This window comes from Rutidosis leptorrhynchoides, chromosome 7 (assembly GCF_046630445.1).
Source record: "Rutidosis leptorrhynchoides isolate AG116_Rl617_1_P2 chromosome 7, CSIRO_AGI_Rlap_v1, whole genome shotgun sequence".
Classification (NCBI taxonomy): Eukaryota; Viridiplantae; Streptophyta; class Magnoliopsida; order Asterales; family Asteraceae; genus Rutidosis; species Rutidosis leptorrhynchoides.
In genome coordinates this window covers 339,002,668-339,009,224 of record NC_092339.1, presented here as the reverse complement: position 1 = coordinate 339,009,224, position 6,557 = coordinate 339,002,668, and the positions used below count along the sequence as shown (strand labels likewise).

General features: G+C 33.2%; 1 pseudogene; it reads right to left on the bottom strand.

Moving 5' to 3' along the window:
• Nucleotides 1-3,384: 3,384 nt before the first annotated feature.
• On the bottom strand, nt 3,385-5,249 carry LOC139860342 (probable polygalacturonase At1g80170; annotated as a pseudogene).
• Between the last annotated feature and the right edge of the window lie 1,308 nt (nt 5,250-6,557).

Genomic DNA, 6,557 nt, shown 5'->3' with positions numbered 1-6,557 from the left:
GCCTTTTTTTGCTTTGGACTCGGTTCGACGAGACGAATCCAATGGTACACTCAAAATTGAATTTTGAGAAAACTTCAGAAGACCCAAAAACTCAACCAACGTCTCTAACCAAGCTCTTGATACCACTTGTTAGGAAGAGGGGATCGCCTGGACGTTGGGAGATATTATTTTGAGAGAAAAACAACTCTATTACTCACAAGAATAGATTTACAGAGTATTACAAAACTCTTACAAAAAAAACTCTCAAACTCACACACACTCTCTAGGTTGTGATTACACTTCTCTGAGTGATTTGAGATGATTTACAATTGAGGTTTCAACCTCTATTTATACTAAAACTTTGGTGGCGGTGGAATGGTGTGAACGGAGATGGTGGGCGGCCGTCATCGTGTTCATCTTTGCTTCTTCTACATGGTGTTCAAAGAAGGCTACTTTGAACATCTAGAAGGTGAGCTTCTAGATTGTAGGCTGGAAACTTTCAAAAAGTAGATAGTTAAATTGAAAATTTTAAGTTAAACCCTTCTTTTTTTTTTTTCTTTCGAAAAGCATTAAACTTTTCTTATTACGAGTACTATTTTTTATTTGATAGTAAACAATTTTACTAAACAAATACCTTCAAACACAAATTTAAAAACATAACCGCGATTCAAATATATGATTTTGATTGAATTTTGTAGTTGTAAAAACAAAGTCAACAAGATTAGAACGAGAGGAAATTATACCTATCATCTTGTAGTTTATATGATGTTTATATCAACGTCCTTATTTTTTGTAATTGAAATGATCATACCTAATTAATTTATTAGTGTACGATGGTCGTCCATGTGGTTTTTATTAAATTACACCAATCATTTTCAAAAAATTACACTAAAAGTTCATTTTTTTACTTAGAAGTGTATGTTAACACTATGGACGATCAACACACATTTTAAGTAAATCATGGACCATCAAAGTTCATTTTAATTAATTCGGACACGATAAATGTAATTTAAAAGGTAATGCCGGTTACTGTAAATCGAAACCACATAAATGATCCATGTAATAATTTCTGAAAAAATAGAACAATTGGTGTGATTTAATGTAAAATACAAGGACGATCCGTGTAATTTTAAAAACATAATAAATTTTGGTATAATTTTATGTAAATTAGAAGAACGATCTATATCTGAATAATTTACTTTAAAAACAATCGTAGTTATCCTTTTATCTTCTAGCTAGATCTAAAATCTTTATCTCAATATCCGAAAGCCTCACCATATATCTAATTTGTAGTATCTTTTAAAGAAAAAATGAATTAAATTTAATTCAATTTGATTTGCATGGTTCATTGGTTTGGGTTTAGACTTTAGAGTCTTCCATAATGATGGAGATAGATGTGCAACGATGTATCAACGAGGGTTGTAATTGTCAAATCTTATAAAGTTGAGTCTAATAATTGAAAGTAATTAACAATAACAAATATTAAAACAACGAAGCGGAGTTTTTTAATAGAAGGTTGTTGTTCTAAAAAGTATTTAAGAGAAGAGAGTAGTTTAAAAATTATTTTCAAAAACACTATACAAAGCTTCAAGGGTAGTCCCTGAACTATAACAAAAGCATCATGTTTAGTCCTTTAGATCTTTTCTAATCAACGATACCCTAAACTTTTCATTCCAACGTATGAGAGTATTTTTAATTTTACCTTTCTCTTTTATCTTTGTTTCTTTCATCTTTATGTCCATCTTTATCAAAACAATAAACCCTAATATCTAATAGAACAAAATCTATACGATTCACCCTCCTCATCTTCAACAACTACTTTAAATTAAAAACCTACCCTAATCTAAAATCAATATCAATCTCAGAATGAAATGAAAAAAAAAAAATTAAATTTAGAAAAGATCCCAAAAACATAATGATGTGATGGTAGAGTTCAATTATCGAAATGAAGGTAGAAATTTATATTCTAAAGCCTTGAATTTTGAGCACCCTTGATTGCTACTGTAAGTTTACAACTCAAAATTCAAAACAAACAAATGTGAATTAGGGCCCTAAGAAAGAAACACAATTTATACAAGATTCGATATAATATATAACCATTTGATCTTCTTCGGATTTGGATCGAGCGTCACCGATCTTCGTCAATCTCCTTACCGATGGTTCAATGATGGCCGTAAATGGTGGAACCGCCATCAACAATGTCCGGAGATATAAAAAAAATCGTAACCGATGAGTTAAAGTCTGAAAACAATTTTAAACTTCCAACGAAACGACGGAGATTGACGAATAATTAGTGAGTCGTTAGACCAAAGAAATCAATTTTCAAGTTGGTCCTAAATTGAATACATTTAAATTATTAAAACTAATACTGTATTAGTTATATATTATCTATTGTAGACTCCTAAACTATAATTAAATTATTGAAACTGAAAATACTCGTTATGTAATATCAAGTCCTTACAGAAGGGGAGATGGGACTCTTTGTAATTCGTAAAATTTATTTGTTCGTAAGATTTGTTTGTTCCAGTGGGTAAAATGGTGAGGTGGATATATGGGCCTAATTAAAAAAATACTGCATACTACATTTTATAAAATATTTATAGAAGTACCCTATTTTCTTAAATATGTTTTAAAATCACGATGGTGTCTTAAAAAACTCCAACGAAGCGTATAATTGCGTGCATGTGGCGCAACACATGTGGTAGGGGCGAACTGAGGGGTCACAAACCTACAATCGAATAACTTTTTATTAATGCATCAATATGGTTTTCCATAATAAACGTTGGAACGCTCCGGTAACTCTTTGTAAAATTCAAGCCGTCTCTTTCAATTGAATTTCGTGCAAATATAAAGGCGTCAAGATCGATTGGAATATTTGGTTAACAAAACCGAACTCTTATTTGTAATTCATGTATGGGTTGAGTTGCAATCTCCGCACTCTCCTCCCTAGTTTATAGTTTTTTCTCTCGTGTTTCGTTGTAATATTGGGGCGTTTATTGCCTCCATCTCGCGATTTAACATGTTATAATAGATTACTAGTTTAAGACCCGCAAAATTTGCGAGTTTTGACATGATTATTTTTTTAAGCAAGACAATATGATATGTTAGTACTAATGTATCCAAAGATAATTCAATTAGCCAGCAAGTAAGATGAACTAAGTGATATTATTATTTTCCTAAACAATAAAATATTACAGAGTAATGGAGAGTAGTTTAAATAGATGGACACAATGTTAATCGAATCAAAGTCAAGTTCAAACTTCAAATGATGACTAAAATATTACTCTTACGAATTATCTATATTTCAGCGTAAATATTTATAGAATTTACTGGTTACTTTTTCCTTTGCTGAGTACTTTTAATGAACTTATATAAGAAAATATAAGAAACGTCAAATAGAAAAAGCTAAGATTGAGCATGAATAGAAGACACTGAAAAGGATGTCAAGTCCATATCATTCACCAAGAAAATGGCGGCAACGGCGGCAGCAACTTTCGTTCTCGAAGGAAATCCTTCCCATTCAGCCCTCCCGGGATCATCAAGATGAGCATCCCTGTTGTCAACACAACACAATTGTGCTTTCACGTTAAAAATTTATTTTTTTCTACATTTTAAACATTGAAGTTGACATCTATAATATTGTTTTTACTTAAAAACATGTAAGGATCAAGTAGAAACTTTCTTACACATCAATTAAACCAGGGAAACATGTAAATTTTGGGCATCAACGCCTTGGTACGTTTTTAGTTTAGTACTTTTTTTTACATTATAAAATAATACTGAATACCTGCCATGTTTTGATACCGAGTCAATTATCAGTGTTGGACAAAAAAGCCCATACATACACTAATATCGTAAACTTGATGGCAAGTCTGTGACTCTCCTAAGCTTCCGCTACTTGCGACATAAACATCATAAAATTTGATGAATGTACACAATAGTTAAGAAATTGTATCTACCACTTGTCGAGGTTAGAAACAAAAAAAATCTTTTACCTTATCCTGTGGCCCGACCCACAGAAAATGTTCCTGACCTGAACTTTCGATGAATTACTAACTATCGATATGCGGTAATCACATGAAGTATAGATATAGATATAATCATGCAACAAATAAGTCAAATTTTATATTAAAAACTTAAAAATTCCAACAAACAGAAGTAAATAATAAGGTTAGGTAAACGCTAAACCATAATACCAACCTGTTCTAACAGTAGTGTCTTTCACTTTAACATTAGTAGAAGCACTTATGTGGATAGCGTCTGTATTAGGGCTACCAGCAGGAGCAAAAAAGGTCAAACATGATGCTATGAACCCGTCACATGTAGTGAATGCCATATGCATTTGTGACCATTCACAGTCATCAGATTCATCACTACCAAATGTGTTTCATCTGTGAAAAGTTATCGCCTGCATAGATTTTTAAAAAAACTTGTTAAAACACTTGAAATAGTATATGCTCTTTTTGATATAATAATACAAAGACCGTTGGAGCATGTCTGCAAGGCTGCAAAAAGTTTTAATTTTAAAACAAGTTAACGTACATGATACTCGATCTATAGATAATGAAAAATAAGAAGCTATTGAAGAAGAAAATAAATACATTTGATAGGTCCCTCTTCCAAGAACTGGCCCACCATTCTTTCCCCCAATCCAATCAATGCTTCCTCCTCCATCATCAACCTTAAGGTGATCCACATTATTAAGATACAACCACTTTTGTTTATTATTACCATTCCAAACATCAGGATCGCTCGCTCGGGGAGACAATGGAACCAACCATATATCTATGGAAATATATAAAACTAAATTTAGGGGTTTATATTATGGAAAAAAAATATGTTAATTGATTGACATCTCGAATACCAATAGTCACATTCGAGGTGCAAGGACCTCCGAGACTAATTGGTCTAATAAGACAATTGCCTTCAACGGGAATTATAATTATAATTGTTGATTCCAGTTCTGAAGAACATATGCTATGGCCCAAACATCTACAAATACCTAGATCAAAAACTTTATTCTGTCAACATATGATTTCTTTGATTCTTTCACACAACAGATCATTTCTAGATACTTTTCTTTAATAAAGAAGAACATAAAATAACTGATAACCTCTTTGGAGTTTTAACAAACACCTGGTGGATGAAAAAATAAAAAGAAACAAATCAATCACCTTTGTTTCATCTTCAAGACCATCTCCTACTACTGCACCATGATCCTTCACATTTAAGACGATTCTTGATTTAAAAATGTTAGAATAATCAACAAAAGGTCAACAATAGTCAAATTATCATTTTAGGTAATTTGACTTTAGGATCAAAAGTTGTGTACTTCATCACTTCCTAAGATAGAAAGTCACAAGAAGACATTGCTTCCAGGATCAACGGCTACAAGGCTGACCAAACAGGCTGCACAAACAGGCTGTACAAACATGTAACATCCTGAATTTTATACATCATAAGTGTCATCAAAAAGTGTCAGTAAAAGTGTGCATCAGGAAGTGCTACTGAAAGTGAACCTAACACTTGTGCATTTTCAGAATTTACATCAGAATCTGTCAACCTCAGTCCCTGAACTTTTAAATGGAAGCTGAGAACTGCAATCATCGCGTTTGGAGCCGCTTTGTCGCGTCCTGGACCATCGCGGAACGCGATGGTCATGACCAAAACGCGATGGACTGAAAACTAGCTGACCTGACCGAATTGTCGCGTATGAGTGGGCTTTATCGCGTCCTGGTCGTCGCGAAACGCGACATTGTCACAGATATGACCATTTTGACCCGTTTTTAAGGGTATCTTTTGGGGTGTTTTGGTCTTTTCACTACATGGACGGGTTATGAACTTAAAAACTGATACAAGGCTTATCCATATCACATTTATCACTCTCTCAACTACACACTTTCAACCTAGAGAGAGAGTTAGAATTTTAGAGAGAGAGAGAGAGAGAGCTTGGTTTGAGGAAGAAGAAGAGTGAATCGGGTCAAGTCGCGAGAGTTAAAGTTGTTCATCTCGTTCCTAGCTACATTTTGGTAGTGGTGGTAAGTTCTAACTCCGATTTTCATTGCTTGATTCTTGTTTGAGTTAGGGTTTATGTTAGAGATGAGTTGTAGAACCCACTACTGGTGAAATTTGGGGGTTTTGGGTATTGTTAGTGTATGTGAACCCGATTATTGTGGGTTAGAGTTTGATGACGAATTCGGAAGTAATTGTCATGGTTTGGGTGTTAAATCACTAGATTGAAAGGTTGTTAGTAATTTTGATGTTTATAAGAACTTGTGTACTAGTCAAAATGGGTGTTGAGTTAGTTTGGTGTCAAAATGAATTTTGAGTCAAGTTTTGGTGAATCAAGTATGTAAATACTTGATTTAGGTGTTAATTAGTGATTACGGGGCGTTTTTATGACTTTGGTCAAAATGGGTCATTTGAATTAGGTCAAAATTGATGATGACACTAATTTGGATTAAATGGATGATAAACGCTTTTGTTAAGTGTTAAATGATGTTTTTGGATGTAATTACTCGCGAGAAGTAATTTTGGGTTAAGGTGATATTTTAACATAAGTCAAACGTGGTCAAACG